Genomic DNA, 12,836 nt, shown 5'->3' with positions numbered 1-12,836 from the left:
AAAAAAATTCTTGAAAAGAAAATTCAAACAAAAATAACTTTTACGATAACTAAATATAAACACCATTTAAGAAATACAAATAAAATAAAATTACCCACACCTAGAACTAAATATGGAAAGAGTGATATATTATATGAAGGAGCAAAAATGTTTAATGACTTACCTAAGGACTTAAAAAACATAAAATCTTTGACTTTGTTTAAAGGAAGACTTAAAAATTATATCTACACCAAAATTTTGTAAATTACTTAACTTTTTCGAAAACTACATTGTTTATTTGCGTCAATATTTTTACGAATTATTTATAAATTAGTTTTAGACTCATTATAAGTGAATTATTGTATTCTTTATGAGTCAATAAATATCTATAAACCGAGAACCTGGTGATTTAAGAGCAAAATTTTTTGCAAGGTTACTCAGGGTGCTCAGGTAGGCCCATTGGGCTTCTTAGGAAATTGCCTTGCGATAGCAGCTAGTTCAATATAGTTCGCCCCTCTAAGATATATCTACGCGCTACGCCAAAAGACGACACTTGCTTTGGCGTGCCAAATAAACAAGACCACTATCACGAGGTCTACCTAAATCTATGTCATTGTTCTCTGATTCACTGCATCCCTTTTTGCGATCCGACTTTGGACAATGCTAAGCCTGTTTTGTATCATAATCGCTTTATGAGTAATGTCGCTTTGTTTGCGCAGTGAGATTACAACGGAAGAATACCTTTTTTAACTATAAAATGGCTGATATGGGTGGTTTAATATAACTAACTAACTAACTGAGTTTCAACTGCAAAGGTTGCGGAGGTCAGATAGGAATCGGTTCGTGTTAAAGCCTCACTCAATCCAGGATCCATGATCAAAGTCGCTGGTCATGGTTGCACATCCAGTTGCCTGAATGTGTAAGTATACTCATGATGTTTTAACACACCATAACAGCAAAGAAAGGCTCACAAACTATAGATTTTTCTTGGGCGATGTGCTTGCAACCTGTCATTATTTGAATCTTAATCTATATATATAAAACTCTTCCGTTACTGAGTGACTGACTGACAGACAACGCACAGTCGAAACTACTGGTCGTAGACAGCTGAAATTTGGAATGTAGGTTCCTTGGGATATGTAGGGGAGCACTAAGAAAGGATTTTTGGAAATTCAACCCCCAAGGGGGGGAAAAGGGGTAAAAACGTTTCTATGAAAAATCTTATTCCTTGGGTTTATAAACTTGAAACTTGGCATGAACACGTACATAGGCAAGTAAATATGTTTGACATTATAAGTTTTTTCAAACTACCCTCCAATCGTGATTTAGGGGGTGCGATTGGGTGACTGATTTATTAACGCACAGCCGAAACCGCTCGGTATAGGAGTCTGAGATTTTGAACAGAGGTTCCATTAGTAACATAAGTGAGCACTAAGAAGGGATTTTTGAAATGTCAACCCCCAAGGGGGGGAAACGGGATAAACTGAGCCGGGGCTGCGGGAAAGTTCTTACGAGATACCGTGGCCCCGGAACGCAAAGGGCAACTGAAGGAACGAGGTGGGTTTTAGTCAGTAAAAGTCTGACACTCCCTTCCGTTCCACCCAGAGCGGGAGAGGTCATTTGATGATTTCCCATCCTTAAAAAAAAAGACTTGTATGACAACTTTCAGTCGTCTCTTTAACATACATAATAACATACATAATTATGTACATACATGCATAACATTAATAACATCACGCCTTTAAATCCCTATTTTGTGTTAACACTACCCATACAAACAGCTACGAAATTTGTCCGCATCCATTTTAACCTAAATTCTTAACGTTAATGAGATTTACTTTTTATTATCAGGTCAACCTAATAGCCTCACATGTACGTATAACTTCGTAAGAATTTTCTTTCAACTCCTAACCGTTGAGGAGTTGTACCTTCCATCATCAGCTCATTCACATGGGATGATGACTATCAGACGCAAATACTTAAACAGATCTATGAAATTGTCAAAAACGTAATTGCCTGTAAATTTGAGGTTTGCCCTTGATTTCCCTGGAATACCATCATCAGATCCTGACTAGGTTACAACGGGACTAGGTAACACAGGCTATATTTAATTCCAGTTGTAACAAGATTTCAGCCTGTGGAAGAAAAAGCCCTGTCGAGATCATTAAAAAGCGCTATATATAACCGAATTACACGTGGGCGAAGCCGCGGGCGGAAAGCTAGTTCCATCATAAAGCCGAACAGCTGAACGTGGCCTATCAGTCTTTTCAAGACAGTTGGCCCTGTTTTCCTTATTTTAAGTATGATGTATGTATCTCCAGGCAACTGAACTAAAATACATACATAAAATCACGTCTTAATCCCTTACGGGGAAAAAAGAGACAGCAATCGAAAAAACTGGAAGACTGTACCTATTTACCTATATTTGTGCCGTGTGGTTCCCGGCACCAATAAAAAAATAATAGGACCACTCCATCTCGTTCCCATGGATGTCGTTAAAGGCGACTAAGGGATAATGCTTATAAACTTGGGATTCTTCTTTTGGACGATGGGCTGGCAACCTGTCACTATTTGAATCTCTATTCCATCATTAAGCTGAACAGCTGAACGTGGTCTATCAGTCTTTTTAAGACTGTTGGCCCTGTTTTCCTTATTTTAAGTAGGTATGTTATATATTAAGGACGTCCTGGTAAAGTTATGAATGTGGATGAAGCGAAGGAAGTATGCAGAGATCGTGGCAAAAAGGTAGTCTCTGCCTACCCCTCCGGGAAAGAGGCGTGATTTTATGTATGTGTGTATGTATGTATATATTACATACATAAAATAAGGAAAACAGGGCCAACAGTCTATTACATACATAAAATCACGTCTTAATCCCCTACAGGGTAAACAGAGACAGCAATCAAAAAAACTGGAAGACTGTACCTATTTCGAGATATTGAAAAGCAACATTAAAATTCGCGTTGGCAGTCCTTGCAACGGCGGTCGGAGCTACAAATCATGCGGATATCATACACGTATACGAAATGAATGTGAGCCATTAAGCTTGAGGCGAGGATGGCTGTTAGTGCGACACCATTTACACCGAATTAATATATCTATCATGAAAATAATCGAGCGATCACCTGTGAAAAGCTGTTTATTATATACATACATAAAATCACGCCTCTTTCCCTGAGGGGTAGGCAAAGACTACATCGTTCCACTTGCCACGATCTTTGCATACTTAACTCTCTTCATGCAAGCTCGGTTTCAGATACTCTTGACTTGACCCTTTGCCAGGACGCCCTTAATTTGATCAAGATACATACGTCTAGGCCTTACCTTTTCGACCTTTCCCTCCACACACATTATTATTATATTTATTTATTTATTTTGAGGCGTCAATCAAGAGAAATCACATATTATAAAATCACTATAGTTTAGTCGTAAAAGGTTCTCCTCCATTTAAAACCCACTGGCTGACTGTTTTGTCCATACTTTAGTTTTGTAACAACACATACGGGTTACTTCCAGGGATTCAATTTTGAAGCCAAATACACATTGCTTTTCATAATGAATCATCCAATTTCAGGTACAAGGCAAACTTGCAATTTTTTTTATTTCTATTTTCGCAGTTCATGCGAAAAAAAAACTAGTATTCTAACAGTAGCATAAAAAGTACTACTGTGTAAGTGTTAGCCGTCGCTAACATTTCAAAAACACATTCTGATTTGACCCCGCGTTAGGCTGTGAATCCCACACCTGCTCCCAATTTAACTTGCTCAAACTGGTATGGCTAAATGGCGCGTCAGAAAGACGTATGTTTCACACAAACATATGTTGGTTACATACGTGTAATTCACTGAACAATTTCATTCATATATTAATTTTATTGCTGAAAGGTCATGTCGTGAGAACCTTAAATCAACAAGCTCGTATGAAAAGGTTGATGAGTTCAAAATGAGGATTTAATAAATCAAAAGTTTACAAGTTTGAAAGCCACGCTGTTTTAAAGTTATAACTATGGATTCTTCTTTTAGGCAATGCTGGCAAGCTATCACTCTTCTTAATTTCAGTTCCATCATAAAGACAATTCAAGTAAGTATAAATGCCATCAAAAACATCCTGCAAAAAAACCCAAGTCTCGCAGATGTCTTTCTAGCGTAAAAAGTTGTGAGATCCATGTAATTCCAAGTCGGTTAATCTATTTAGTCTCTACTTATAAAACCTTCTGGCTTAAGTTATTACATAAGTTATTATCATGCCAATATTAAAAATATTTTACGTTTTACGCAGACAGAGCCAATAGTCTTGAAAAAATGATTGGCCACATTAAGCTATTTGGCTTAATGATAGAATTAAGATTCAAATAGTGACAGATTGCTAGCCCATCGCTTAAAAAAGAATCCCAAGTCTGTAAGCCTATCCCTTAGTCGCCTTTACGACATCCATGAAAAAGAGATGGAGTGGTCCTATTCTTTTTTGTATTGGTGCCGGGAACCACACGGCATATACGTTTTTAGTCGGCCGAAAAGCCAATTTGGTTGTTTTCCCAAACGCGATATTTTCCGTTAACGTTAGCTGTCACTGCACATAACTTATGCATCCGCTTCAGAATGCGAACTCGCGAAGAAAACTGTAAAATCGTAATAACATTTTGAGTTGCACCACTAAATTTAAATTTTTAACGTTACACAGCTGAGGGCGCGGTGATATACGATGTCTTTTGCAGATCTAAAACATTTTATCTATACTAATATTATAAAGCTGAAGAGTTTGTTTGTTTGAACGCGCTAATCTAAGGAATTACTGGTTCTATTTGAAAAGTTCTTTTTGCGTGGAATAGACCATTTATCGAGGAAGGCCATAGGCTATATATGTAACATCACGCTGCAACTAAGTATAAGGAGCGCAGAAATAATGGAATATGTGAAAAAAACGGGGAAAATTATTCATCCTTGATGACTTCAATGGTGCCCAAAATAACTATTCCAAGCGGACGAAGTCGCGGGCACAGCTAGTTTTAAATAATCTTTTGCTTTTATTTTTTATTTCAATCATTAGATATGGAATCAAAAACACTTGAAACATTACATACATATACTTCTCACGTATATATATTTCTTGCGGGATAGACGGAGTCTTGAAGAATGAAAGGCCAAATTCAAGCCAGCTGTTTGGCTTTCTAATGGAATTGAGATTCAAATAGTGGCAAATTAAATATAAATGTATAAATAAATATATACGGGACAAATTACCCTGATTGAGTTAGCCTCGAAGTAAGTTCGAGACTTGTGTTACGAGATACTAACTCAACGATACTATATTTTATAATAAATACTTATATAGATAAACATCCAAGACTCCGGCCAATCAGAAAAAGTTCTTTTCTCATCATGCCCTGGCCAGTATTCGAACCCGGGACCTCCGGTGTCACAGACAAGCGTAATACTTACCGCTGCGCCACAGAGGCCGTCAAATTGCTAGCCCAATGCCAAAAAAATAATCCCAAGTTTCTAAGCCTATCCCTTATGCGCCTTTTACGACATCCATGGGAAAGAGATGGAGTGGTTCTATTTTTTTTTTGTATTCATACCGGGAACCACACGGCAACACTTCAATACAAACAGAAAACTACGTGCGCCATGTCAACACTCGTTGCGAGTCACACAACAAACAAACATACGAAACTTGATCGTGTACATATATATGTACTTGGAGAACTTGTGTGTCTTTTCGTACGAATGTGTAGTTGAAACTGCTCTTCGAATTTAAAACTTATAAAAAGTTTTATAATGAACTAAACTGAATGTTCTTGAATGTGGATGAAGCGAAGGAAGTATGCAAGGATCGTGGAAGGCGTGGGGAACATACATATGTACTTCGCTTCATTCACATTCATAACTCTCTTCATGCAAGCTTGGCGGTTTCGGGTACTTTTGCCTTACCCTTTACCAGGACTTCCTTAATTTGATCAAGATACGTTCATCTAGGTCTTCCCACTCCGACCATTCCCTTGTATATCTGCTTAGTCAACCTGCTTTCATTCATCCTCTCCACATGACCGAACCATCTTAACATACCCTTTTCTATTCCTGTAACAACATCTTCTTTCACATCACAACATTCCCTTATCACGCTGTTCCTTATCCGGTCACTCAATTTCACACCCATCATACTCCTTAACGCTCTCATTTCCACTGCATTTATTCTGCTTTCGTGCTTCTTTTGCCATACCCAACTTTCACTCCCACACATTAATGTCGGGACCAACACGCCCCTATGCACAGCCAGTCGAGCTTTCTGGATGTTGCGTGGGAAATATTGAATTTAAAACATATTTGAAGTACTTACTATATAAGTTGAGAGTTACGAATGTGGGTGAAGCGAAAGAAGTATGTAAGGATCGTGGCATGGGGAATGATGTTCTGCCTACCCCAGTATAGAAACAGAATACAGAATAAAACGGGTGACCCGAATTTCCCACGGGAATGGTAAATAAACGAGATTTTTCAATTTTAATCGACGTAGCAGCGGCCTCAATTTAGTGTAACCATAAAGGTAAACTGAAACAATACATAGATACATATAGTCATGTCTATATCCCTTGAGGGGTAGACAGAGCCAACAGTCTTGAAAAGACTGATAGGCCACGTTCATCTGTTTGGCTTTATGGATAGAATTGAGATTCAAAAAGCGACAGGTTGCTAGCCCATCGCCTAAAAGGAGAATCCCAAAGTCAATAACCCTATCCCTTAGTCGCCTTTTACGACATCTATGGGAACGAGATGGAGCGGTCCTATTATTTTTATTAATAGGTGCCGGGAACCACACGGCACAAACGAATTAATACAAAACCTAATGAATTCTAACTGGGATCGCGTATAAATATCACTTTACCAGCAACATACTAGCTATTGCTATAATAAATCTATACATTGGTTTTGTTTAACGCCATCCATTGTTCATTTCGGCCGGGCACCAGTATCGGCCGTACAATCGCGAACAAATAGCGCAATTTGTCTTTTTTTGCGTTGTATCGCTGATAGGGACGTACGGGTGGGAATTCGCTCAAACTATTAGGCAACTATCAGACTATTAACAACTTAATTGCATGTGGAGAGATATGCATAGTCTCTATTACCCCTCCGGGAAACCAAGTGGTATTTTACATCTATACTAATATTATAAATGCGAAAGTTTGTGAGTATTTCAGTATAGATGTTTGTTACTTTTTCACGAAAAAACTACTGAACCGATTACGATGAAATTTGGTATGAAGATAGCTGACCCAGAATAACATATGAGCTACTTTTTATCCCGGAGTCCCAGCGGGAATGATTTCACGCGAACGAAGTCGCGGGCGGCTTCCATTTGTTATATTTGTATTTTGTTTAACGCCATCCAATGTTCATTTCGACCAGGCACCAGTATGAGCCGTACAATCGCGAACAAATAGCGTAACTTGTTTTTATTTTGCGTCGCATCGCGTATGGGCATGTACGAGTACTAAATTGGCCAAATGATTGACTGTTTGCAAGTGAAAAGATGCATACTCTGCCTACCCGGGAGTCCGGGAAAGAGACGCTATTATATGTATGTTTGATACATATGTTTGTATCAAATAACCCGTCAATTTACCATTAAGCCATTCCAATAAACGTATGTGGCTTCCTTATCCTATTTTATCGATTTAAATCGATCGTATGAATGATCTGGGTAAAAATATTTCTTTTTTTTCCCAGAAGTGGTAACCACCTACATTTCAAATTTTATCAATTAGATCCATTTGCGAAACAGCGAGTATATATGTATGTATATAAATATTGGTCGTATAGAATAGGGTAGGAAAGAAAAAAAATGATTTTATTGCAATATAATATTGAATATATTGGCATATTCGTTACGCTTTACACAATATCGCCCCGTATGTACTCGAGGCGATAGCACGAGAAACAAAAGGGAAAAGGCCTTTTGATTGTCCTCGCCTGCCATGAATATGTATTGATATCAAAGGGTGCGACACTACCTCCGGAGTTCCTAGTGATCTGAACCATTGTCTTTAAACCTAGGGATCGTGTGTTTCACGGAAAAGATCTCTGTGAACTTGTCTCTGTCAGAATGGCAAACAAATTTGTTTTGTGCAATAAGGTTTTAAATAAATAAAGGCCTCTATCTCCAAGGGTGTCTATATAACGCTATAATTTTAAAGGATATACATATGTTTTATTATTTAAATTTCATGTTTCTTTGTTTGTTTATAGTATCTTTATTGCATAGAAATTTACACAGTAACAAGAAAATGGTACATATAAGTCAATTAATCTTAACAATGTATGCTCTCGTCCATATTTCTATTCAATGTTTGGATAGTTGTAAAGTTGACGTTGTTGAAGAAAATGCTACAGTGCAGTTTGTTACCGCTTCTTCTGCATTGACGCTTTGGAAGCGGCAGTAAACCTAGTTTTAAGTAATTTGTTTGACGTCAACCAATGTTGTAAAACCTAAAAAGAAATGACAATTATTAAGTGATGTGAATTTTTTTTAATTTGAATTTGAACCACACGGCACTCGTAAAACTAATATAGAGTTATGAATTTCGTTTAAATAGGGATGCGCGATGAAGCTTGCAAATAACTAAAAGTTTTATACGATACAGTGAGCTTAATCGTGCTTTCACTTAATTAATTAAATGTAAAGTACCTGAGTTCATGAACTCATACGTTATACATCACATTGCATTAAAGTATTTATAAATAATACAGATATTAAATGCGCACGCAAAGTACCTTTATTTTATCTCGATATTATATAAATCCGAGTTAAAATAAAGATACGATTATAAGATTTTGTTCCTGTTTGAAATATTGGAAAGAGGATTTTCTGAGGAAGGTTATTATAGTGTATTAGTGTATTTTAAAACGCAAAGAAAGTTCCATACGGGATAACTCAATCTGCATTATATGGCTCTCTGTAAATAAAAAACAAATTGCAAATATTACAGTCAGAAACATACATAAATCACGTTTCATTTTCAGATCCCTAAATGTTTTTTCATTTCAGCCACTTTCATAAAAGAGTTATAAATAACCTCATGTTTTCATTTTTTATTTCCACAAACCCTGAAGCAACCCAAAGTAATATTTACCTCCTTGTCTATTTCCGTAGGTTTAAAAATACATGGCTGAACAAAATCAAGGTAACAATAATCTAATCTCTATGCGGTAAAGAAATATAAGGGAATAAATTGAAAAACATAATAACAGTCACCCGCGATTGTTCAAACATGTACACGAAAGGGTAAAGCTGCACTCTTTAAGACGCCGCCGTGACTAGGCAAGATTGTGTCTCAAGCAGACAAGAAACATTATTCTTTCGCGTCATCCTACGCTGAAAAGCGATAAAAGAAGGTATTATGAATATCAATTTACGCCGTTATTTTTTTTAATCCGGCCCAATTACGGCCCTTACCAGGTAAACAGAGCCAGTTACATGCATATATACATAAGTATATATTGCTATATTTCTTATAACTTTGAAACCAGATCTAAGAATTTCATAACCTCAAAACATCAGTACAATGGACAGTGTATAATTTTACACTAATGATTCCTTTTATGCTGGTCTAAAAGCAAATAAAAAACCTAGAGTGCGCCAGCTGTTATCTTCCCACGCTGATAATAAAAATCTATTGCATATGAATTTGGGAATACTTTTCAAGAAAAGAGCTGAACTGCATCCTATCACCGAATCTCAATGGCATCATTAAAATAGTCATATTTATGTGACCATGTCACGATAATGACGTGATTCTGTGTGTTACTACAATTTTGTGTCTTGTAAGACAAAATTATCGTCACAACAGAACTGATGACAAAATATGGGATGCTCAAGCGGGATTTCGAAAGGGAATGGGATGTACTGATCAGGTCTTTTCCTTGCGGTGCATAGCCGAAAAGTTTTTGGCCAAGAGTCAAAAAGTCTATTGCACATTCGTAGATCTGGAAAAGGCCTATGACAGAGTTGAGAGGAATGAATTGTGGTCAGCACTTTCTATGCATGGGGTGAGCAGTCTCTTAATACGAGCACTGAAATCCTTATATGAGGATTCGAGTGCTTGTGTCAGGATAAACGGAGCGCACACTGAGTGGTTTAAGATTGAGAAAGGCGTTAGGCAAGGATGTGTTGCGTCACCGTGGCTGTTCAACCTATTTATGGATAGCTGTTTGACAGATTTGAAAGAGTCTAAAAGTGGATTAAGGATGAATGAGTTACTCGTCAAATGTCTGCTCTATGCCGACGATCAGGTTATACTGGCGTCATCAGCGGAGGAGTTACAGGAGATGGTAAACTGTATGCATGAAGCTTTAAAAAAAGAGAAAGGAATGAAAGTGAACGTAAGTAAAACTAAAACACTGGTTTTTGAAATGGAGAAAGAAATGACAGCATGTAATATTTTGATTGGAGGAGAAAAAGTGGAGCAAGTGAAAGAGTTTGTATATCTAGGATCAAAGTTTACATCAGATGGCAAGTATGATAGTGATATTGAAAGGAGAGTGAACGCGGGGAACATGGTGAATGGAGCTTTGCATGCCTTTATGAGCAGTCAGAAACTATCCAAAAAGGCTCGACTGGCTGTGCACAGGGGCGTGTTGGTCCCGACATTAATGTATGGGAGTGAAAGTTGGGTATGGCAAAAGAAGCATGAAAGCAGAATAAATGCAGTGGAAATGAGAGCGTTAAGGAGTATGATGGGTGTGAAATTGAGTGACAGGATAAGGAACAGCGTGATAAGGGAATGTTGTGATGTGAAAGAAGATGTAGTTACAGGAATAGAAAAGGGTATGTTAAGATGGTTCGGTCATGTGGAGAGGATGAATGAAAGCAGGTTGACTAAGCAGATATACAAGGAGAGTGTGGAGGGAAAGGTCGGAGTGGGAAGACCTAGACGAACGTATCTTGATCAAATTAAGGACGTCCTGGTAAAGGGTCAGGTCAAAAGTACCCGAAACCGCCGAGCTTGTATGAAGAGAGTTATGAATGTGGACGAAGCGAAAGAAGTATGCAGAGATCGTGGCAAGTGGAAAGAGGTAGTCTCTGCCTACCCCTCCGGGAAAGAGGCGTGATTTTATGTATGTATGTATGTATGTACAGAAATGCATTATATGAAACAACGTTCCCGCGCACTGCATTGACACAGTATAAGTGAAGCGTCTTATCCAATCCTCTGCTATGAAATTGTTTATTTACTTTCCGTTCTACAAAGAGCAGGGCTGACTGAAATTCTCTAGAATATCGACTAAATTATAAAAAAAAATTTTAGGGGTGAAACAGATTGAGCTAGCCCTTTTTTATCGGAGGGGAAATCCATTTTACGGAAAGCCTCCCGGATCTTCACCCGGGAGAGTCTGGGACTCCTGGCAGCTAATGTACCAGCTTACCCACTAAAACCCCTCCGTGCGCCCTTCTTGCCATTTTGAGAGCATCCTGGGATCGCAGGCATTTCACCATGATTCCCTCTGGCTGTCTGGGAATTATGCTGTTACGGATAACTTGCTGTTCGCCCTTTCCATCCAAGGGTCGGGAAGTGACCCTAGTGAGGCAGTAGGCGCGGACGATAGGGCACAATACTGACCTACGATGCTAATTTATAAATGAACTACTTACCTTTGATCAGCTCAACCTACACACGCGAATTTAGCGCCACATACATACATACATATGGTCACGTCTATATCCCATGCGGGGTAGACAGAGCCAACAGTCTTGAAAAGACTGAATGGCCACGTTCAGCTATTTGGCTTAATTGATAGAATTGAGATTCAAAAAGTGACAGGTTGCTAGCCCATCGCCTAAAGAAGAATCCTAAGTTTGTAAGCCTATCCCTTAGTCGCCTTTTACGACATCCATGGGAAAGAGATGGAGTGGTCCTATTCTTTTTTTCATTGGTGCCGGGAACCACACGGCACACACAATTTAGCGCCACCTATAAATGAATACAGATTTATCGCAATTCGAACTATAGTTTTTGACCGTGATGGAAAGTCTCCTTTGTCCTTGTACTACAGCCTTTCATTATACGCAAATTTTAAGGAGATTGGATCAGTTGATAACATGCTTGAACAAATAACTAATAAACAAATAAACATACTTTCGCATTTATTATCTACTTGAAATATACCTTTCAACGCATCGACGATTCATTCTCCACGACAACAGTTCTTTAACCAACTAATATCTAATAAAAACTTTTTAATGACATCGATAACTTCGTCGATAAATTCCCAACACTATTACTGATGAATTCCCAGTGCAGCGAGCGCGGTTCAACGTACCGACCAAACATCACACTTATATGGCATAGAACGACATTCAACGGTTAATATCACTTCTTAGATATGTTATTTATTATGTGTCAATATAAAAAGAAAGGCTAATAAACGTGGTCTATGAGTCTTTTTAAGACTGTTTGCTCTGTCTACTCCGCAAGGGATATAGACGTGACGTATGTACTTATGTAATAAACTTGGGATTGTTCTTGTAGGCGATTCGCTGCTAGCTGTCACAATTTGAATCTCAACTCCATCATTTAGCCATACACCTCAATGTGGATATTCAATCTCTTCAAGTCTCTGTCTACCCCGTAAAAGATTAAGACGTGGTTATATGTATATTTCTGGCTGCAATTTGTATTGTGTTCTCAAAAAAATAAATAAATTCTATCTGTGAAACATGTTTAATGTAGATTTAAGCGCTTTGCAAATGCGTAAAAAGCTTTTTCTAACTTTTTTATCATTCTAAAAGCCTGTGAAACCTAAAAAATAAGTGAAAATCGTTTTTACCAAGTTTCTTTTTATAGTCGGGCTAAGGCTAAG

The sequence above is a fragment of the Amyelois transitella genome, chromosome 21 (genome assembly GCF_032362555.1).
Source record: "Amyelois transitella isolate CPQ chromosome 21, ilAmyTran1.1, whole genome shotgun sequence".
In the NCBI taxonomy this organism is placed as follows: Eukaryota; Metazoa; Arthropoda; class Insecta; order Lepidoptera; family Pyralidae; genus Amyelois; species Amyelois transitella.
Note: the sequence above shows the minus strand (reverse complement) of the source record.